This window comes from Carassius auratus, chromosome 16, assembly GCF_003368295.1.
Source record: "Carassius auratus strain Wakin chromosome 16, ASM336829v1, whole genome shotgun sequence".
NCBI lineage: Eukaryota > Metazoa > Chordata > Actinopteri > Cypriniformes > Cyprinidae > Carassius > Carassius auratus.
The window spans coordinates 25,609,389-25,633,938 of NC_039258.1; the positions used below are offsets into that span (position 1 = coordinate 25,609,389).

Genomic DNA, 24,550 nt, shown 5'->3' on the forward strand with positions numbered 1-24,550 from the left:
TCTCTCCATCTCATGAATACTTCATGCAGATAGTAATGGCAGAACATAGAACATTGTATATCAATATATGAATGCAGTCTGAGATTGTGCGTGTGTATTTAATGGCTTGAGAGAATAAGAGGTTTTTGGTTTTTAATGTGTTTATGGGAGACTGCATTGTCTTCCTAACGGCAGCCGGCTGCTGCTCTCAGCTTAAATGTGATGATATACAGCCAATAAAGCATGGGCGATGAGAGCTTTCCCAGCTTTTCTTAGCCACGAGGGCTCTGATAGCACACACACTACAGCTCTGAGACTGTTAGCTTCCATACCCTGAGATAAAACCACTGATCTGACTTCTAATGTAGAAAACACAAGCTGAAATTATTACGTTTATTATGTACTTTGTTGTTTTGTTGTTGTTGTTGTTGTCATTTTTATTTATTCTGCCTGAAATATGGTATGACATGATGGTGAGTAAAAGATTATAATTATTTTGGGGCAGTGTTATTTAAAAATTATTAATATACTTATTATATTTGTATAAATATTTTGAATTAACATTTATTTTTATTTTCAGTTTTATTTTTCAATTTTAGTTAACTGTTTCATTTTGGTTTAAATATAACTATTTTGGCTAAGATTTTAAGAGTAAGTCTAAGTTTTAGTTTTTGCCTATTTTTATATTTTCAGTTTTCCAATTTCGTTTAATGTTTACTGCTTTTGTCATTTTTGTTAGTTTTTTAAATATTAGGATGTTCAGTTTTAGTGTCTATTAATGTTTATATTTTTAGCTTTCAATTTGTTCTTTTGTCATTTTTATTAGCTTTTTATATAAAAAAATGTATGTTTTTATTTCAGTTTTAGTTTGTATTTCTTTTTACAGGTTCGGTTCATTTATAGGTTTTCCCATCTAATATTTATAGTTTATATTACTTTAGAATCCTTTCAACAGTTTTAGTTGTAGTTATTAAGAATAACCATGTTTGGGTCAAATGTTCCCCTAAATCTTCTGAATTGCATAGTATTGTATATCTTGATTTCATATGACAGAGAATAAAATCTGAATTGGAATAGAGGTAAGTTGATTTTCTGGCTGACTTTATAAGATTAATCAAATTGCATTTATTGAAACGGTTTATATTACATCTGACATACATGTTATATTATATCTTTTGAATTATATTATCCTAAATGATGAGAAAACCATTGAGAGTTTATCTTTTCACTACTCAAAAAACCCAAACATAAATCAAATAAGATGAGGAAAATATGGGCTCAAATCCATACAGATCTCTTTTTTACACACCCTCGTGCCTTTCTCTCCACTGGCTCCTTGGAATCCCTGGAACCCTTGAGAACCCTGAAGAGGAAAAGAGAGAGAGATTAGTTCACAGGTCCATCAAAGCCAGGAGTGAGAGAGGGATAAAAGGAGGAGAAGGGAAGAAAAGTGCTGTTGCAGCAGTGCATGCTGGGTCATGGTCAAATGGAAATCTGACACCAGATGGAATTATGGGTAAATCCACTTAGCTTTGATCAAGAAGTTCAAACATGTCTGCCTTCCAATCCAACTCTAATGCATGCGCACACACACAACCTTGTCCTTCTATCAATACATGCACACACCCAAACACACACGGCTGCTGTGAATGCTGGGTAATCACAGGTGGACCAGGTGTATTTACCTTGGGGCCTTGTCTTCCTGGATAACCGGGCAACCCGGGTACACCAAGCTTACCCTAAAATCATAGTACACAGAAGAAGCATAACTAATCAGTGGAGACAAAACACTGGCAAACGTCACGATGCATGTACAGGTACACACTCACCTTCTCTCCGGTCGGCCCGATCTGTCCAGCGTCTCCAGGTAAACCAGATCTTCCTTTGGGTCCCTCAGGCCCGTCTTCACCTCTGGGTCCGGCGGCACCAAGTTCTCCCTGAATACATTAGGAGTATAGAAATGAGACCTTTTTTACAGGCCGGTCCCGATGAATGACAGTAATATCAATGCCAATCATGTCAATCTATTTACATTTACATTAACATTGACTAATGCAATAATTGAATGTATAATTAATCAAAGTGGCTTTCAGGGGGAAAATACATTAAAAAACATAGAAGTACTTTGAAATTCCTCAGAGGGGGGTCTCGAGAAGACTTAAAATGTTTTAAAATAAGAAAAAACGAGTTTTAAAATGAGCTAAACCAGTCAAAAATTACAGTATAGTCTTTATTTAATTCACCCCTAAATTGAAATAATTAAATTATTTAAAGCAAACCTCCAAGGGTGTTTCGAGATGTTTTAATATAAGACAAAACAAGCTTTAAAATGAGCTGAAACAACTAAAAAGTCAGACATTTATTCAAATAATTCCCAAAACCTTCTGAAATTTTTATAATTAATTATTTGAAATTAAATTAAATTATTTACAACAAACGACAACAAAAAAATTGTATTCAACCCCAAATGTCAGGAATTTAAAAATTGTATTATTGTTCATAATTACATTGTTTAAAGCAAACAGAGGCACCAAGATTACTTAAAATGTTTTAAAATAAGACAAAACAAGCCTTTTTAGGATGGACATCTTTGAAGAAAAGATCCTAGAATTTAATTATGAAACAAGTTTGTGTGTACAGCCTGTGTTTGATGTTTTTGCCACTTTAGAGAAATACAATGGAAAGATGAGCACATGAGCAGCATGGGAATAGTGAAGAGTTTGTGTGTGGCATTAAACCAAAGCAAATGGTAATTTGGGACAATGTCCACCCACTAAAATCCAGAAGTGTTTGCTGATTACAGACATCTACCCAGCGGCGCAGCTGAGTCAGCGGACTTTATAACACCAAAAAACCTGATCAGTTAGACTGGGTCAATATTATACATGCCCTTTTGAGTCTTCAATGACAACATTTCTTGGCATTTTATTTGAGAATCATCTTTGAAATAGACTGAATGGCAGCGTGTCGTCCGGGGATATGAGATCGCTAAGGTGTTTTTAGCACACTTCTATGTGGTCGGATTCACAAGTTACAGTCCTTGGGGTCCTTTTTTCTGTGTATGTCTATATCTGTTCAAATCCCAAAGCAAGTATGAGCAAAAGTAATAGTGATGCGCCACTAAATATAGACCCACGGTGATTTATGTGCTTCCTCAGAGATTTAAAGAGAGAATTAAAGATCGACCCAAGTGAAAAGAGAAATCAAATCCCATAATTCTCCCGAGATAAAGCCAAAAACAAATAACCTCTTCAACCTGCGAATATGTCTCTTACCCTGTCGCCTTTGATGCCCATATCTCCCTTAAACCCGGGAAATCCGTCTTCTCCCTAAGAAAGAAAGAGATGAAGATATGACACTGAGAGCGTTGCAAACTTCCTTTCACACATAATACCCCATTTTTGACAAATGAGAAAGGGCCGTACTCCATGCAACTGCTATTTGCCCAGGCCTGATCTTATTTAATGGCCAAAGTGAGAAGATCAAAAATGCATCTCGGAGTACACTTGTGTCTGTATTCAGTAGCAGAAATGAAACATTAATGACACAGGAGCAGTGCATTAGCCGTCCGCACACACTCATATCACAACAGCTCGTATCCAAATGGACACAGTCACTCGGACACACTCTGAAATTACCTTTTCACCCTTGTTTCCTTTCAGCCCACGGACTCCGTCAGCACCCTGCAGATAGAAAAAGAAGTTATATTAGAAGATGTCTTTGATGCCTACAACGCTGTCTTTGGAAGACGGCTATAAAGTTCAGATGATTCTGCCGCAGGGAAGCATCAGAAACATTAGCAGGGTGCCATCTCTGTCAACTTACTACTACAGAACCACAATATCCACTGACCAATGAGAGATCAATATGAGTGCTGCTCTGACCAATGAGGATAAAGAAACACCTAACCTACCTTTACACCTCGAGGGCCAGGATATCCGATGGGCCCCTGAGGACCTGGAGGTCCCTGTCAAACACAATCAGTTATGGATGGAGTTATTAATCACATCTGACGATAGATTTGTACAAGAGAGCTGTCTGTAAAGAAACTCGTCGGCTTTGAGGAATAAAAGGATAAACATGTACCAAGTTTCCTTTCTCTCCAGATGGTCCTTCTTTTCCTGGGTGGCCCTGTGTTTGCGACACGAAGATAAAGATAAATGATCAGTTATGCTGCGATAATTAGATATAAAACCATGAAATGTGTAGAGAATAGGCCTTGAGATCGGATGTGAACAATGTGTGTCTCTGAAGAACTGCCGGGGAGATCACTGTACTGTAATTATTAATAGAATGACATCTCTCTGAAACGATGCAGCTTGAGATGATCAGACGTGAATGGTGTGTGTGTGTGTGTGTGTGTGTGTGTGTTTCCCGGACTCACCGGAGGTCCGTCGGCTCCTGGCACTCCTGATAAACCAGGTTTTCCAGTGGGACCCTGAAGAAAGGAAAACCAGAATAAGCACTCAATCCATTAACACTCAGCACACATTTCCTGTTTCCACACACACCCATAAAGATGATCAAGTAATCAGCGATCAATACGTTAAAGTGGGCAGTGGGTACTGTAGTAGTGTTCATTTTGTCAGCTATTTTTAGTTTTAGTGAAGTTTCAGTCAACTAAATGTCTGGGAACATATTTTTTTTCCCGTCACATTTTCATCTTACTGCAAAATGGCTAAAATTATCAAATATATATATATATAAATTAATTTTTACATTTCATCAGAAGTTGCTCTTTCACCAATAAGCACAAATCAATAGAATATCGACTCTTATGTATGGTTTATTCGACCTCATTTAACGTTACTGTACAGATTTATAAAGGCTAAATAAACACCAGACTTCAGATATACCCTGTCTACGTTATGAAAACTGGTGTAACCCAAAAATACTCTCAAATATTATAACAGAGAAACTGCTAATATTAATTCCAAATTGCATTAATGTTTCTCTTTTTGAACAATGGCACAAAGACTCATTGCTGCACTGAGGTTGCGTGAGTAAGATTACAATCCGTGTAATGCAGTCTGAAATGTTTTGGCTCCACTTTTTTCAACAAAAAGAAAAAGATTTTGCTAAAGCTTTGGTTCTTTTTAATTAATTAAATTATTAATTAATGACAAATATGAATGTCCCGAATGATGAAAATCAAACATGTGACAAATTCCTAGATTTGTAAGCTTTGTATCCATGCAGGGTTGAAAAACTGTGTATACTATTTTCAGCAAATAATTTACATTAATCACTATAAAAATATCAAGTGGTGTAAGAAGTAGAAAAAATGTACACATCTTCATCATTATTTTCAAATCACATGATTTCTTGTTTTATGGTTTTCTTGTCACATAACAGAAAAATGGCTTTGATTTGGTGGTCAAAGGTTTTTTCATTATTTAATCATAATAAGAAGCATTTCTAAACATTGTAAACATTAATAATAAACAAAAATTAACATTATCAATAGATATGCATGCGCACACACACACACACACACAAACTCTATATAAAGGCTTTTAATGCATTAACCAGATAAGCATCCATTGATCATCCACTCATGCGGTCTCACCTTCTCTCCTGGAGGTCCGATCGCTCCCTGAGGACCTGGAAGTCCCTGTGGAAGAGGACAGAATTAGAGGACATGAACTGGTTAATAGGTCAGTGACGGGTGGGTTAGAACATGTCTAAGTGGGCGTGGCTTGACGAATACCTGAGCTCCGGGGTTGCCTTGTTGACCTGGAGGTCCTGGCTCACCCTGAGGACCCTGATGAGTGAAAAAAGAAGCATAATAAAGTGAATATGTGTGTGTATAAGCATGTTTGTATATGCACAAGAGTGTGTGTGTGTGTTTCAGACTTACAATGTTTCCTTTAGGTCCAGGATGTCCGTCCATACCAGTCACACCCTAAAATGATTTTTTTACACATTTAAAAAATATTAGGACATTAATAATTAAGCTGTTTCTTTCTTACATAAGTGAAAAAATATCATGAAGGTTGGGGACTTGACTGATGAAAACTAACAAATTGATTAAGATAAAGATGTCTTTTTTTATGTGTGAAAAAGGGTCTAAAATATAAATCATTAAAATAAAGATGAAGTTTGTACTTACGGGAGGTCCTGGAGGCCCTTGGGGACCTTTGGGGCCCAACAAACCACGAGGACCCTGAATAAGTGAAGACGGAAAAACAGAGAGTTGTCTGATAAGTGGGTAGCAGTTGCCTGGTCATGTGACCTCAACATAATTAAAACAGCTTTTTCTAAGCCACTGATATGGCTCCTCATCTCATGTGCCTAATTGTTCAAAAGCCTAAAGCACCATGTATTTCTTATTTACTTGAAATAAAAATACAATAATTTATTAAAAAATGTTTTAAAAGCAATCACCCAGTCATGTAATCTCAACATGAATTTTTTGTGCCACTTAAATGACTCTTTACTTCATGTGCTTCATTTTAAACATAGTTCCCTAAAGTATTAATTCTTTACTTAAGTAAAAAAAAAATACACATAAAATAAAAATAAAATAGTTATATTATGTTCCACCTATTTTTTTTTCAATAAATAAATAAATACAATTATGTATTAAAAATAAAATAGCTATAAAATGTTCCACTTATTTTAATTTTCAGTAAATGTTCAAATAAAATAAAATGAAATGGTATATTGTGATCATAACGTGAATAAAACATCTTTTTATATGCCACTTATATGAGTCCTTAATGACATGTGCTAAATTTTAAACATAAGTACTATTTATTTCTTATTCACATAAACTAAAAATGAAATAAGAAAACAGAAAAATAGAAAAAAAAATAATGCATTTAGAAGCAAAATAAAATAGATATAATGTGTACCACCTTTTTTTAAAATGTTCGGTAACACAGTCATGTGATCTTAACATGAATAAAACCTTTTTCTATGTCACTTAAATGACTCTTCATCTCATGTGCTTCATTTTAAACATACGAGCATACCTGTCAACAAACTCACGTATTTCACACCCTTCACTCGATTTTAATATCGGACACACTGGGAAAAATTATGTTACTCAGCACATTAAATCACAATGTCACAATCATGTAGCAGAGGCACAGGGCACACTGGCCATTTCGGAACCATGTTACAGGTCGAAGTTTATTTATGTGCATTTAGCATCACCATCACCCCAAGGCCATACAAGTCTTACATGGTACAAGATTGTGATTAAGTAATTACATTTTTTAAGGTTAAACTTCAAAAGGTTATGATTTAATTGATTAAATATGAGCGCTGCACATTGCTTTGTTTACTTGTTACCAGGGAAAACACTACATTTCTGCAGTTCCAAAAACACCACCTGCTGGCAGAGAATAAATGTGCAGTTTTCAATAGGTCTTCTGCTATTTTTGTTCAGACCAAAGCAGAAATCACCCCATGTTTTAATGACCCATATATTTATATGTTAATAATTGCACAGGCTTTATAAAAGGTCTTAAAGTCTTAAATTTGATTTTAAAAAACCTACAGTTACCCTGACCATACCCCATCCCCAGAGGTCAACCAGATTTTGGTACCCAAATGTTAGCAGGTATGCACAGGAGCCTAAAATACTATTTATATCTTAGGTATAGAACTGTTTTAATGTTGAAAAACATATTTTGTGCATCTTATCAGACATAAATGATTGGGTTTATGTGTATATGCAAGAGCAGATAAAGTCCCTCTCAATCTAAATGGTATACATGGAGCGCCCCCGCTGGACAGAGTCTTAAACTGTTACAGTAACTAGTGGTTCATTGACTGAACATTTTCATCTCCTCTACATTTTCTGTTTCTGAATGTTTCTCTCATTTCACGTACATAACAAGAAAAATGCAGTGGACGCCTCAAAACCTGAGTGGCATGGATTTGTTGTTTTACTCCACTGGAGGAAATGTTGTGTTATGTAACACTATGATCTAGTGGTGGATAACAGAGGATAAAAGAGCATGCTGGGATACTGGAGGAAATATGAACTCACCGATTCTCCGGGCAGACCTCTGGGTCCGACCTCACCATCATCACCCTGACATACAGGAAATGATGTCATCATTGTGATCCATTTAGAACAATAACACAGATGGGAAACAGGAAGGGATTAAAAGAACAAGCTCTTACTCTTTCTCCATCCTCTCCTGGAGGCCCAGGAGGCCCCTGAGGACCCGTCTCACCCTACAACAACCACAAAGACACTCTCATTCGTTTTCAGAGAATGAATCACCCTCCTTTTTACATGAGTACTGCCAAATAACTCAACAAATGGATATTAATTTTGATCTCAATTAAAATCATTTTATTTAAATTGGCCAATCAGAATCATGTACTGCAGAAGGCCATTTAATGATCAAATAAAATGAAACTCTAAAGTTTTCCACCTATTTTATTTTTAAATTTCAATATATTTGAAAATAAAATAAAATATATAATAAAATAGACTGCAATGCCCATTTTAATTTAGTTTCATTTGACATATATATATATTTTTTAATTCTTATAAAACAATATATATATATATATATATATATATATATATATATATATATATATATATATATATATATATATATATATATATATATGTATATATTCATAATTTTTTTATGTTTTTTAAAATACTAAAACTATAAAATATATATATAAAACAATGATTTTAAACTAAACTAAACTAAAATAAGATTGGATAAGAAGCTGTAAAATAAAATAAAATAAAATAAAATAAGTATTCCACTTGTTTTAAAATGTGTTTACCCTGTGACCCTTTTCTCCAGGTAAACCAGCGAGCCCATCGAATCCTCGGTCACCCTGTGAAGCACACAGACAGCAAACAGTTCAGAATGGCATGACATTAACATTGTATAAACAAGAAACAATTACTTACTACTGTAATTTGTCTACATGAAATCAAAGTTGACACTTTTTACTTTCTGTTATCTTATCGTGCACAATTCATTATTGTGTGTAATGCTAAAAGATATTTGTGTAACGTTAATCTCATTAGTTTTACCTTTGTTCCCGTCTGTCCGGGCATCCCTCTGGCTCCATCTGAGCCGGGTCGACCCTAAGCCACAGAAAACATGATTCGCTTTCATAAATCTGTTCATACAGAATGATCAGGTCAATAATAATAATAACAACAAAACACAAAATTACCCTTCTACCAGGCTTTCCAGGAGGGCCATGGGATCCCAGTGGACCACGAGGACCCTAACAACACACACACAGGTCTCAGAACGGCTCTATCCTGCATCAAACTGTCTTCAAATACTGTCAAAAAGCTGAGGATTGTGGGTAATCTGTGATGCCTACCTGAGGTCCTGATTCTCCAGACTCTCCTTTCAGTCCAGGCACACCAGGAGGCCCCTGGGAAAATCAAATCCAAATCAGACTCATCATAATATTACAGATATCATCATTTCGACAGACTGAAAACAGATTTACAGACATACCAGAGGACCAGGACGGCCTGTCAAACCCATCGGTCCGGTAGGACCCCTCATCGCCAGCTATATATTAATGACACAGAGCGATTAGTTTGCATAGAGATGCATGTGTGTGAGACAGTGTGTATTAGTGTAAGTGTGTGTTTTTACCCTGGCCTGCTGCATGATGGCTTGCATCTGAGCCTCTTGGGCAGAAACTGCAGGACCTTTGTGTCCGCTGTCCCCTCCTGAACTCATGCGGAACTACAGAGACAGAACGGTACCAAACTATCAGCATTCACACTGAAAGAAATATGTTAGACATGATAGCATGAGTGCAAAGTGTTTCCACCTGTTTTAGTATGTTCTATATGTGTTCAATATGCAAAAAAAAAAATTGAATTTATTTGATTGTAATATTAGCTGGATGATTTGTTTCGGATGCCGAAATAACTTGTATGCTACACTCAATAAATGGCATTTAGTTATGGCAATAAATACAGTAAATTTGCATAAAATACCATTTTAAAACAATCTGAAAAATTTTCATTATAAGCTCAAATAAGATGAAATAGTTCAAAAGTATTCCATCTATTTAAAAATGTTCATTATACGTTCAAATAAAGTAAAACAATGCATTTAAAAATAAAATTGTTACAAAGTGTTCATCTGTTTTAAAAAAGTTCTGTTAAAAAAACATTGTTAAATGTTAAAAACTAAACTAATATAATATAAAATAGATATAAAGTGTGTCACCTAGTTGAAATGTTCAGTATATTTTCAAACAAAATAAAATAAGAAAGAAGATAAAAATAAAATTGCTCTAAAAAAAGCTCATTATATTTCAAATAAAATAAAATAACTTTTAAAAACTACAGTACTGTACATACTACATAAATAAATAAAAATAAATGTGGTAGTATGTAATTCCAAATGTACCCTATAGCTGAATTCAGACTAGTATACTACTCTTACTATTTCTTCCTTACAAAGAAAGGCAGAAATAGTATGACTAGTAAGGATGTGTTTCTGTGTCTTCATCTCTGTGCATGAGTCAAATTGATCAGCACTGCCATCTGGTGTCTGAACTCATTCACTACACTTCCAAGAGTAAGAATTGATTTTCATGGGTATTACTGGGGCGGTGGGGAGAGATAGTGTTTAGGGTGGGGTTTAATTACAATCACATGTTGACTGTAAACATATACAACATGGACAACATCATTTCAGTGTGGTGTTCAGAACATCTGGATTTGCCGTGGAAGCATTCCAGAACTCTCGACTGAAAGACATTGTGAAGTCCATACACGTACAGAGAAGAAAAAAAAACGTATTGGAGTAACAGCTGGGGAAGAGGAAATTTGGAATAGCTGAGAGTATGTGGAATTTGCGAAATGTCTCACTGCATTAACCAGAGTGTGATTCATTGGGAATCACAGCAGCAAAGGGAGCATTATGTTTCTGATGTCTCTCGGACATAATTATCACTGTTAAACCACGGCGAAAATAAATCAAGCCAGTGCAAGAGCTAACGGCTCTGAACATTCATTATTTCACACTGCAGATCTTGTCTACAGACTAAAACTGATCTTAGTACAGCGCAACAGTGCTTTAATTCTAAAAGCTAAAAGACGTGCAAACGTCCATAAATCAGTTGTTTTTGTGCTATTTTAATGTGTAGTTATTGCAAGTGTGTATCCAGTAATTATGCTCAGATTTACATACAGGCAACATCAGGACAGTCCCTGGAGGTCCTGGAAGACCATCAGCTCCAGGCAGACCAGGGCGACCAGGAGGACCCTGTGAAAAGAGCAAAAGATTATGAGTAATTCATTAAACATCATTTTGATCATTAATAAAATCTCAATCAGTGCAATCAGGCTCTCTAAAATAAAAATAAAAATGTCATTTTGTACAGTATGGTGAAATGCATGAAGAAATGTTCAGGTCATATGTTTCACCATTGAAAATAATAATAATAAAAAAAAAAAAAAATTTTTAAAAAAAATATATATATATATATATCAGGGGTGTAACGATACGCGTGTTCGTATTGAACCGTTTGGTACGAGGCTTTCGGTTCGGTACGCATTATGAATGGTTCGTTGGACTAATTAATTATATTTGAACAAAAAAAAAAAGAGAGAAATATAATGATATGCGTTCAACAAGGTAGCCCAATAACCCAAACGACGTAACAGGCAACGCCCCTGACACCCCCGAAGAAAAAAAAAACACACTTATATGTTTATGTTAGGCTACTCAGCAGGCGCTCGCTCACTCAGTACGCGCTGAAGGCTCGTTGCAAAATGGCCAATGCGTTTAACAGACTAGAAATAGAAGATCCTCCAATAACCAACAGGTCTGGTGTTTGGGTGCACTTTGGATTCCCTTTAAGCTATAATGGTGATGGCAAGAGAGTGGTGGATAAATAAACAACGGTATGTCGCATCTGCTACACCAGCAGGAATAAAAAAAAAAAAAAAAAAAAACACCAGCGGGAATACTTGAAACATGTCAACTCATTTACGCCGACATCACCTTATTGTGTCCGTATCTTGTGTCTATCTTTGCTAAGCAACCATGACGTGCTCTCTCCATGAGAAGCGGAAATTTCAGCAAAGGATAAATGGATTTGCAGCTCTAAAAATCGCTTGCAGTAGCTCTGCTACTGAATTTATTTCAAAATTGCAATCCATATACAACTATGATCAGCTGTTCCTTCATCTTGGCTGAGCTCTCAACGTTGTTACGGGAAAGGATGCAGCTGATTGGTTAGTTCTTGTCACATGACCCGCGGTGCGCTTGCGGCATTCTGAAAAGTTGAGATGTTTTTACATTTTGCTGTATCTAAAACGTACCGAACCGAACCGTGACATTAGCGTATCGTATCGAACCGAACCGAACCGTGAATTTTGTGAACCGTTACACCCCTAATATATATATATATATATATATATATATATATATATATTATATCTATCTATCTATATATATATATATATATATATATATATATATATATATATATATATATTTCTATGAACTCAATCATTACTTTAAAATAAATATTAATTTGTTAGAATGATTTATACTTATAATTCTAGTAAACAAATATACTTTACAATTTAAACCATTTAATAATATATGAGCTTTTAAAATATATATATATATATATATATATATATATATATATATATATATATATATATATATATATATAATTTTTTTTTATTTATTATGTATTTTTCTTTTTTTATATATATGACCTGGACATTTCTTTTGGTTTTCAGACATTGAACCTGTTCACAATTTTACAAACTTGGACATGTTGGAGAACACAATCTGAAATGCTGCTGAATGTGTTCAATATCTTGTTTGTGTTGTCCTGGTTACTTACCCTCTCACCGGAATCTCCGGGGCTACCTGGGGATCCCGATGAACCTGGAGGACCGGGGAGACCCTAAAACAACACACCGGTACTGTCAGAAACACATGTAAAGCCACGGCAGACACACAAACACACATGGGTGTTGGTCCGGTGAGGTAAGACTCTAGATCACTGCTGGACTCCTTCCACTGCTCTATTTCTCAAACTCATGCTGTTCTAGTCTCTAAAGGGCCATCACATCTACCAATGCTCCAGCTGAAAGAAGAGTTGCTTTATAAATAAGTAGGTCAAGAATGAAACTGAAGAAACAAAACAGACATACAGCTGTGGAGCATCGTCAGCAATAGTCACTGGGCCTAGAAAACAGTTCAGCTTTCCTAGTTAATAGCTCACTCTTCCAGCAAACAGTTGTGTACTTTACTATCTTTTATTGTGCAATGTATAGCACAGTCTTGATCTGAAGTAGCTTTGGGAAGTACAACTCCTTTTAGTGAACCAGTGAATCAGTTGATTCAATTGAACGGTTGGTTTGGAAGGTTCGTTTTAGCGAATCAGTTGACTCAGTTTTAGCGAATCAGTTGACTCAATTTTAGCGAATCAGTTGACTCAGTTTTAGCGAATCAGTTGACTCAGTTTTAGCGAATCAGTTGACTCAGTTTTAGCGAATCAGTTGACTGAGATGATTCGGTTCAACTGATTGGTTTGGAAGGTAAATTTTTTTACGAATCAGTTGACTCTGAGGATTCAATTGAACGGTTGGTTTGGAAGGTTCGTTTTAGCGAATCAGTTGACTCAGATGATTCAGTTCAACTGTTTGGAAGGAAAGTAGACTTACAGTGGGACCCTCTGGACCAGGTGGGCCTTCAACCAGCATTCCCTACAAGAACAGAAAAAACCCAAACACATTAGAGTAACAGCATAAACAAGCTGCAATATCAATATAAGACCTGAAATATGAGAGCACCACAGCTTTGGTGAAAATCATTTACATTTCTGTGTGTGTGTGTGTGTGTGTGTGTGAGAGAGATCTGCACTTGGCTGCGGGTCTCTGTAACGATCATACCAAACAGCAGCATCAGGAAGTCTTTTAAAGCTCTGTTTCATGCCAGAAAAATACTTTTTCTTTTATTTTAAATTAGACTACATTACAGAAATCTGATATCTAGGAATAGAAATTGTCAACTAAAATAAATAAACAAAAAAGCTATATTTTTTAAGTATTTATAAATTGTACATTTTTATTTTAGTTTAGGTTTCAGCAATTGTTATGTTTTTGCATTTTTATTCTATAAATTATTTTATTTCTACAGCGTTTTTAAGTCATTTTTTGTTAATTTATTGCCAAGTGCATTCCTAATTTTTACATTTAAAAAAAATGTTTTCATCCAATATTTAAATGTTACTGTATATTCTTCATAATTGATCAACTCCAAAGTCCTAGAGGATTTAAAACCATCACAGTCCATTAAATCATGCCTCAAAAATATTAGACTCTGGCATAAAAGCACAAAGTAAAATTTTCAGTAATTATAAAAAAGTTGTAAGTGACAAAATTGTTATAAAACAGGCAATAAATGGTTGCTTGATAACCATGAACAGGATACAGTTATACTAATAAACTATTTTAGTTTTTGAAAGAATTGTATGTTGTTAGTTTTTTTGGATAATAGCGTTTACTAAACGCATAAATGTACAAATTAAACACTGTTTATTAATAATGCTGTATAATATTGCTGCCTTTAAAAGGTTAACGTTTGAGATTGTTTTAGGCACTGCATATTGTTTAAACATGCAAAGCATTTTCAAAGATGCAAAAATGTGCTTGCATGAGTTGTGTCATAACCACACCAATGCAATTATCTTAAAAAGCATATGAAGATTGAATTATAGCCCAATGTGCAGGATCATTACATATGCAGAGCTCAGCCTCACTTAAGATATAAACAGCATTTGTTTGTTATAACATCTTGGTCTAATCTGATGCTTTTTTGAAGATGCTGGGTCTTGGCTCTGTCCCGAAGGCATCGTCCGAGTGTGCTGTCGTGGCAGTGGGCATGTTCGCTTTGTTTTGTTGCGCTCCTTACATGCCAAAGAACACAGGGTGGACAAAGTGTGTGTGCGAGAGCCAAAACAAGAGAGAATGTGTGCGCTTGCAGAAAGAAGCATATTATTTGAGCTTTTTTCTCTCTGCACATGGTCATCCTTCATTAAAACCAGCTGTCCTGATCTGAATGTTTGTGCTTTTCCTTGAGAAAGAGCTTCTCATTGATCTGTTCTTGCATCTCTGTAACAGTACATTAAAAAAAAGTCAAAGACCGTGTCATTTATTTAAAGTGCATTTTTATATTTGTCTCACTGAAAAATCATGGTTTCGTTTTCCATTCGTCTTTGAATAAATAACACTCCCATAATGCAGCATTAGATTCTGATATATACTCCAACTTAATAGTAAGACTGTAGAAGTAACTTGTTTCTTTGAAACACTTTTACATTTCCATCAAACAAAAATGTAAGATATAGAGGAGATTTCATGCAAAAGCTTCTTTTTTATTTATTTATTTTTATTTAAGTTGTATTATTATTATTATTATTATTATTATTATTATCTTTTTTTAATGGTTTACTACTTAGAAGTAATGTTATGGACTTTTGTAATGTAGATCTATTTATGTTTTTTGTTTTAACCTGTCGAATTTGAGTATTATTGTTTATTTGGGTTCTGAATTTGTTTTCATTATTATTATTATTATTATTATTATTATTATTTGTAACTGGTATTTGAACTTTTTCTTTTTCTTTTTCTCAGTGTTTCTACAGTTATTGTGGGTTTAGTAAAAAAAAAATTATACATAACAGAAAATATTATGCATACTTTAAAAAGACATCCCAATAAACATTAAGGTGTTTTGAAGTTGTCTAAACTAAATCAAACGTTGGCTATAAAATGTTTTTAGTTGTATCTACTTACATATTATAGCTCATTTGTTTTGGTGAAAATAAGTCATAAAAAGCCAAACTTTTATATTGACATAATAATGTTAAGTAATATGACATATCTTTAGAATTATACAATTTGTACTTGTATTCATGTTTTTGTCCAGAAAATTAAATATTGTTGATTAGTATGAAATAAATATAATGTGGAGGGAAAATAATCATACTCCACAGACTTCTTCAGATATGTCTGTAAAGGTAAGATCGAGTCTAATTCTCTATCCTGATGTTCACTGATAATAAACCAAGATGTCGTTCTCTCCCGCTGAGATTGCAATGACATCTGTTTGACATCAAGAGCCACGTGAGCAATAGAGACTGTGTGCAAAGACAATCATTCCCAACATGCAAATTATATATATATATATATATATATATATATATATATATATATATATATACATTATGGTTTCCACAAAAATATGAATTTACAAACAGAAAACGGTTCTTAAAATGTAATATTATTTTATAATATTACTATTTTTCTCTATTATATGAATGCAGCAATGGTGAGCAGAAGAGACTTCTTTCAAAAACATGTTAAAATTCTTACCGACCCCTAACTTTTGAACAGTGGTGTATATATCGTATAGTAAATGACACTTACGGGTTCAATGATCGCAGGCTCTCCTTTTTGCCCTTTCTCTCCTCTCAGTCCATCCACCTTTGGAAACAAAAACTCAGTCTAACTCAATCCAGAACAGTGTAAGCACAATATGGATTATAACCGGTAACAAATGCAGGTAATAAGGTAATTGCGGATAATAAATAAAACAAACAATTCTGAGAACTTGCTATGGTAGTTCAGCCAAAAATTAACTATACTTGTTGTTCAAAGCCTGTCTGACTTCTGTGAAACACAAAGTGAGGAATTATATTGAAAAGAGTGGGAAGTGCATTCTCCTTTAGTGTTCAACGGGAGCAAAGTAAGGCATACAGGTTTGGAACAACATGAAGACGAGTAAATGAATCATTCCTATAAGTTTGCACAGAGGTAAGCGGAGCTATAGGTCACCTGTCCGTAGATCTCGTCGGTCTCGGCGGGCAGCGCTTTGTCGCCATCGGGGTACAGGTTGTCATAATCATAAATCTTCTCCAGGTCTTCATCTGTGTAATCCGTGATGGACTCCTTGAAGTCGTCGATATCGATGGAGTCTGTATCTCCTGTGGCAACAGACCCCGCCCCCACACTAGCCCCAGCGCTGCTGGATCCGCCCCCAACTGAGCCACTCGACGAAACAGATCCGCCCCCTACAGAAACAGATCCGCCCCCAACAGAAACAGATCCGCCTCCTACAGAAACAGATCCGCCCCCTACAGAAACAGATCCGCCCCCTCCGGACACTGAAGTGCTGGTGCTGCCGCCGCCTCCTTCCACATTATACTCTCCCTCTCCGTATCCTTCTCCATATCCCTCTCCATAGAAAGTCTCACCATACAGGTTATCATCATAACCACCATCGACCTACACATCAGACAAACACAAGGCTTCATATATCATAACCATTCATAACTCAATCTTTGTGCACTGGATATACATCGATCTATTCATTTTCAAAACTGAAATCTGTTTGTGTGAAACCGAGAAAAGTAAGCGTAAGACATTGGGTCTCATTCACTAAATATGCATAGACACAGATTTTTGCGTGAAATGTGCGTACGGACTTTTTCACGAATAAATCATGATTCATCAAAAACTATCGTACTAAAATTTATTCTAAATGTAAGAAAAGATTCAAGAACAACTTATACCCCACGTACGCAATAATCATGTACAAACGGGCGCCTTATAAGCATGTGTTAAGAACCCTATATAATTAGATGTTATTGATATATTATAATTACAGTTCCAATTATATATATATATATATATATATATATATATATATATATATATATATATATATATATATATATATATATATATAATATTAGTGGTCCAAACAATAATCACCTGATTTATCCTTATATAAACGGTGATTAATGTGTCTCATCTTGTGTTTAGATGCATGGCACACTTGGTACTGCTTGAAGACATCGCGGCGTGTGCTCTAAGGAGAGAGCGCGTCTTTAGAGAGCGCACAGATATGTTCGCGGAGAGTGACGAATGGCTGTTCAGTCGCTTTAGGTTGCCCAGAGAAGTCCTCATTGATTTATGCAACTCACTGGAACCACACCTAAGCCACATCACCAACCACTCTCACCACCTAATCTCCAAGCCTGTGTTATAACCCATGCTTCTTTTTTACCTGTGCCCGTTATGCCAGTGGATACACATTTAAATAACAAATAATTTTTCCTGGCTTCCACCTCCGACAGCAAAACCTCACGTTCATTATCGTTAAAGTTATTTTTTTGTCTTTTGTTTCAGTGCCATAATTGTCTTTCTCTGTACAAGTGCCTTGTTGTGGAAAGCCCTTATATGGAGCTGGTTTGGGCGTGCATTATGCTAATTACTGACCTCGTGCACGTGGGCGCTCATTTAGAAGACTCCAAATTCACTAACAGAAGAACGAGTTTAAGAACAAGCTCATGTGCGTACGCACGTATTGTGAATTAGGCGGAAAGTTCAAATGTGCGTATAAATAAGAAAATTGTACGCAAAAATGAGTGAATGAGACCCATTATTATTATTACGGAGCCCCGCACATGACATGCAAGAAAAAATAAATAAATTGTGCGCAAGATTTACTAATTCGTTCCCTCAATGTACTAAAACGTTCACACTATGACTATAGTGTTCCCTCGATTTACTATTTCGTTCACTCGATTTATAAATAGTGCGCACAATTTATTAATTCGTTCTCTCGATTTGTTAAATTGCATGTCATGTGCGGGGCTCCGTATATTATGACAAAAAGCACGTATAGTTTAGTTTTTTTTACGATTTTGCCTAGTATTATCAGTGGCGATGCTCGTTAGATTCTCAATCCTGTAGTACAATAATTGTACAGTCCTAAAACAGGCTTTATTTTCTTTAAACAAAATGTTAAGAATGTTTTTCAATTTACAATATAATTATTTTTATCACCTGGAATTAAATATAACCTGGACATGTTCCTGACATGCTCTAATGAAAGACAATGTTGCAGTAATTGCAATAATAAGTAAAACTTGAAAAACAATTTAAAGACATTTAAAATTATTGAAATAATAAAACAAAATTAAATTAAATTAAATTAAATAAGACATCCTGAGTTCAGTAAAATCCACCTTTGAAAAATATAATATTTATGCATTATTATACTAAACAATGCAGTAATTGCATTAATAAGAAAAACCTGCAAGACATATGAAAGATATTTAAACCATAGTTAAAATATATATAATTTGAAAATTAAAATAAAATAAAATGGCATTGAATAAAAACGTTATTATTAAATGTTACCAATACAATCTATTATATCTGAATTAGACTGGAGTTCAGTAAAATCCAATTAAAACATTATACTAAACATTAAATATTTAAATATCTCTGAATTAATTCTCACTTAAGATTGAAATTGTTTCGGATAACTAGTTCCAACTAAACTCACCGAGGTAGAGCTGGAGCTGGAGCCAGTACTAACGCCAGAACTGGAACTGGAGCTGGAGCTGGAGCTGGAGCCGGAGCTGGAGCTAGTAATAGTTCTGGTGCTAGAGCCAGTGCCGGAGCCAGAAGTTCCATTGTGAATGACTGTGGTGGTTGTGTGTACTCTTACACTTCCTCCTCCTCCTGATGATGATGATGATGTAATGATCCTCCTGTCCAGGTCTCCCAGTCCAATATCCACCTCACCGCCCAGTCCAATATCCACTTCTCCGCCGGCACCTGTGCCTGTGCTAGTGATGGTGATGGTCCGGGAGCCATCAGGCTGTGAGGTCGTCTCGTCATAGTATGTTGTTTCGTATTCGGTCTCGTATCCGTCGTAGCCATCATACGGATCCTCGCCAGTAGTCGTGGTAGAGCTGGATGATGAAGAGGATGAAGAGGAGGATGACGAGGAGCTACTCGCAGAACTGCTGGAGCCTCCTGTTCCACTAGTGATAACTGACGAAACCACACGACCGCTATCCGGAACAGACACCTGGTATACAATGTAAACAGACACTGTTTACAATAAACAGTTGAACATGAATAATAAGATGTATGCACTGTTTTCTTGATTCCGTTTCAATCCAGCTGATCCCACATTTATTTTTTATTTTTTTATTAAACATATTTTTTTACTTGGAAATATGAAAAATTATAGAAGAACAAATTGTTGAATTTAGAAATCAATATGAAATTGCAATGACTTATTTCACCCAGTCCTAACTACTATGTATAATTTTGTAATAATTAAATTCCATTTAAGGTAAAAAAAAAAAAAAGCTGTATAATAACAGTAATTATAATATAACAGATAAAACATCAAACTTAGAATTAACTGAAATAAAACAAGTTTAAAGTGAACTAGTGAAAATTAGTCAAATATAACTACAATAATTGATAAATGATTAAAAACTAGAACCAAAATAATTAACTAATTATATATAACTATATATACATATGTATCAAAGACATGTAACAAACTGACTAAAACTTGAACCAAAATGAAAATGAAAACTGAAAATATTAAAATAAAAGCTCATTCAAAATATATACAAAACACTACATTACAAAACAGCACATTAAACAAAAGTACTAAAATAAAACTGACCGTTAGGTCTTCAGTTTCAGTTTCAGTTCCAGTCGTTTCTGATTCCATGTCCTCATAGTACGGATATTCGTAATAGTAGTTATCATCCTCTGTTTTCTGAAGATAAATGTTGAATACTGAGTGTTAATACATTTAAAAATTCTGTATTATCTCCAGTGTTCCTGAAAAAAACTACCTAAAAATGTGTTACTAATATGATTATTCTATAGTGTGTTAGAGTACATTTATTAATTTTTAGCTTTCTTAGTTCTTTTGCCAGTGCATATGGGTAGTCTGCAATATTCCACTTAGTCTCATGGAATGAGATCATACACACTGCATGCATAATAATTATGTTTATGTATAATGAAAAATGCTTTTTAAACTCGTTTCAGATGGAAAACAGCACATCCCACCACATACTTGCATATGGATCCATTTTGACAATATGAGAAATAGGAAATAACTAATGATTTCGGAGCCTAAGGACATGAACATGAGTTGAGTAGAGTCTCTCAAGCATAGACATCTTGTAATTATGGTAATTATGACAAGATGTGAATGCATCATATGGTAACATAATCTGTTTTCTTTAACAACCTCAAAAAACCAACAAAAAAGCACACCCATCATTTTATCTTCAAATTTACAATTGAGTGAGAGCAAATATATGTAAATATAAAATGTTTCATATTTTCTATATATGTGTGTGCAATGTCAAGTATGTACAAATTTATATATAATTAGCAAAATATTTACTGACACTTTGAATGACAAATGATATGTAGGACATGTTATTTGTATTTATAATTTACATTTTTTATGTTACTGTACTGTTTGTTCATTCCGACAGGACTTTATACTTTCATTCATGAGTTATTCTCATGTGATGCTAATTAAGCAATTCAAGCAGTGCTCTTGATTTAATAGACTGACATTCCCTGAGATGAACGAATAAAGGAAAGGAGGGATTCCCTCCGACTGAGTCCAGCGGAAATCTATGTTCTGTCTTATCTAAGGAGAAAGAGAAGAACGCGAAGAATTCCAACCACTCGCCGACCTCTAGCTCGGATTCACCGTTCTGCCTCTCTCTCCCTAATTCCCACACATTAGCAATGGATAACTCATCACGTTTTCATCTGTAAAGAGGTTTCGCTGATTCTGAAGTGATGGACTCGGTTTTTGAAGGACATGGGGTTTTCTTTCATGTTGCCCCCTTCTAATACCCCAGACTTAGATTTACAGCTCCTGACACACACAAAACTGAAAAAGGTGAACGTGAGGACAACAGAGGGTCGTCTGCATGCCAACATGCTGACATCAAAGCCCTAAAAGATGTAAAAGTCTGAAAACGCACCACATGCTGCAGTCACATGAAAGTTATTTTGTTTTACAGGCATAGCTCAGAGATAACTTCATCATATGTTGGCCACAGCAGTTTTTCAATAGAAAGCTTACTTTTCTGAAGAATACTGGGAGCTGTGTTTTAATTTTTGATTTATTTATTTATTTTTTCTGAATATCACATGTGACCCTGAAGCAGCCTTAAGTCGCTGGGGTATATTTGTAGCAATAGCCAAAAATAAATTGTATGGGTCAAAATGATTGATTTTTCTTTTATGGCAAAAAAAATAATTTGGATAATTCATTGTTCCATGAAGATATTTGGTAAATTTCCTATTGTATATATATTAAAACTTCATTTTTGATTAGTAATATGCATGGCTAAGAACTTAATTTGGACAACTTTAAAGGTGATTTTGTCCATATTATGAGTTTTTTTGCACCCTCAGATTCCAGATTTTCAACTAGTTGTGTCTCTGCCATAGTTTTGTGGTCCAGGGTCACAAATGGTTGAGCATGACGCAAGCAACGGCAAGGTCATGGGTTCGATTCTCAGGGTACATGCATATATGCAGGATTTATTTAACTTTATTTCCAGAGGAAGTCAAATACACACAATTGAATTCAATTTAATCATTTAACATTTGTTAAAACTTAACTTTTGTTAAGCCAGCCTGAATATATCGGAATTGTGTGATTTAAGGCAAGACACATACAGGTGAACAGGGTCAAATATTGAACAGACTTCACCATTCTTCTCCAGTTGATTGATTACATTAAGAATAGCAAATATTTTTTTGTATTACATGTTTTCTGAAATGTCATAGGTGTTATCTAATTAAAAATTAAATGTATGCACTAGTTTGCACAAATCAGATGGAAAATTCTTGTTTCATTTTGTTGACATATCAGAGTTCCTGTAGCTCAAGTGGTAGAGCATTGCGTTAGCAAGTGCAAGGCTGGGGGTTCGAATCCCAGGGAACACATGTTCGGAGAAAAATTGTTAGCCTGAATGCAATGTAAGTCGCTTTGGATAAAAGTGTTGCTAAATGTAAAGGTTTTTACAGAGGGAATTGTTGATTTATATTTTTTTATCACTTCATAAATCAGGAAATACTGTCAACAGCCAGAAAATAAAACATGTTTTCAGGAATAAAATGTTGCGACCAGGCGAATGATATATGAACAAACCCTTCAGTAAAAACCAGCAGAATAGAGATAGTAATAAAACAACCTTTAAAGATATGTACAGTATTGTAATTGATACCTAAAAGACATAAATAGATAAAAAGCAATAAAATAAAACTTAAAAGTATTTTGAATTCTTTCTTTCTGAAACACACCATGGCTGAAAATCAATGTTTTAGCCTGTAATGTCTTGCCCTAAACATTGAATCCAGCAGAAACTTCAGCACTATTGACAATATTTCAGTTTTATTTGTCACATAAATGCGAAGAGTGATTTTTCTCCTGTCATTGGCATTAAATTCAGCATTTCTCCACTTTTTGACATTCTCACCACTCGTTTTGCCCCGTGGTCAATCCCACAATTCTCTCAAGCCCACCATTTGCTCAGCTCCCATAGAGAATCAATTTCAAACATTTGGCCATCTCGATTTTCTCATCTGTTTCACATGCTAAATCTTCCAGTCTTTCATTTAATGCATTTCTTCCTCTCTCTGTAGTGCTCAGAGGATATTGTCATCTGAGTGGACCCAGATGGACGGAGTCTGAATATCAACACTCAGTTGACCCCATGAAATCAAGATGGGACTTTTGTGGGTTTTAGTCCATGTCTGCTCATCTATATTTAGGTATACTGATAAATGTTGACATAATACTCATTTTACATACTTAAAATGCATAATTTTTCTAGCAAAAAGATTTGAATATGAATTTAGACAAAATATTTATTGTTTTTATTTTTTTGCATTATTACTTCATATGCAGGATTAGAATTGGAAAAGGTTTTTTACAAATGCAGTCAACTGAGGTTTTACTGGTTTGGAACGACACGAGGGTGAGTCATTAATTACATAATTTTGATTATTGGGTGAACTAACCCTTTAAGTCTCAATTTTTTTAAATTGAGATTTATACATAATCTGAATAAATACGTTTTACACTGATGTACAGTACGGTTTATTAGGATCGGACAATATCTGGCTGGGACACAACTATTTGAAAATCAGGAATCTGAGGGTGCAAAAAAATCGAAATACTGATCAAATCGCCTTTGAAGTTGTCCAAAGGAATTCTTAGCAATGCATACTACTAATCAAAAATGAAGTTTTAAAATATTTACGGTAGGGAATGTACTAAATATTTTCATGGAACAAGATCTTTAATTAATATACTAATTATTTTTGACATAAAAGTAAAATCGATAATTTTGACCCATACAATGTTCTTTTTGGTTATTGCTACAAATAAACCCCAGCGACCTAAGACTGCTTTTGTGCTTACGGGTCACATATGAAATTAGCATTTTATTTAGTAAAAAAAAAAGTATTTTCTTTAAAAAAAAATTACGTTATCAATAAAATATGTCATTAATACTGATCCAAGCGCTCTACAGGACGAGACATGCTTCAGCGCCCTCATCTCCTCCCTCTATCACTCTCTCTTTCCTTTCTCTGACTGATGACGTCAAATAATTGCTAAATAATAAAGATAGAAAGAGCCATAAAGAATTTATTACGCCTGAAACACACACACAAGTGTGGGCAAGTATTATTACT

The 24,550-nt window shown here is 34.8% G+C and overlaps 1 pseudogene; it reads right to left on the reverse strand.

Annotated features, from left to right (window-relative positions):
* LOC113116602 (collagen alpha-1(V) chain-like) overlaps positions 1 to 24,550 on the reverse strand; it is a 42,483-nt pseudogene that overhangs the window by 17,427 nt on the left and 506 nt on the right.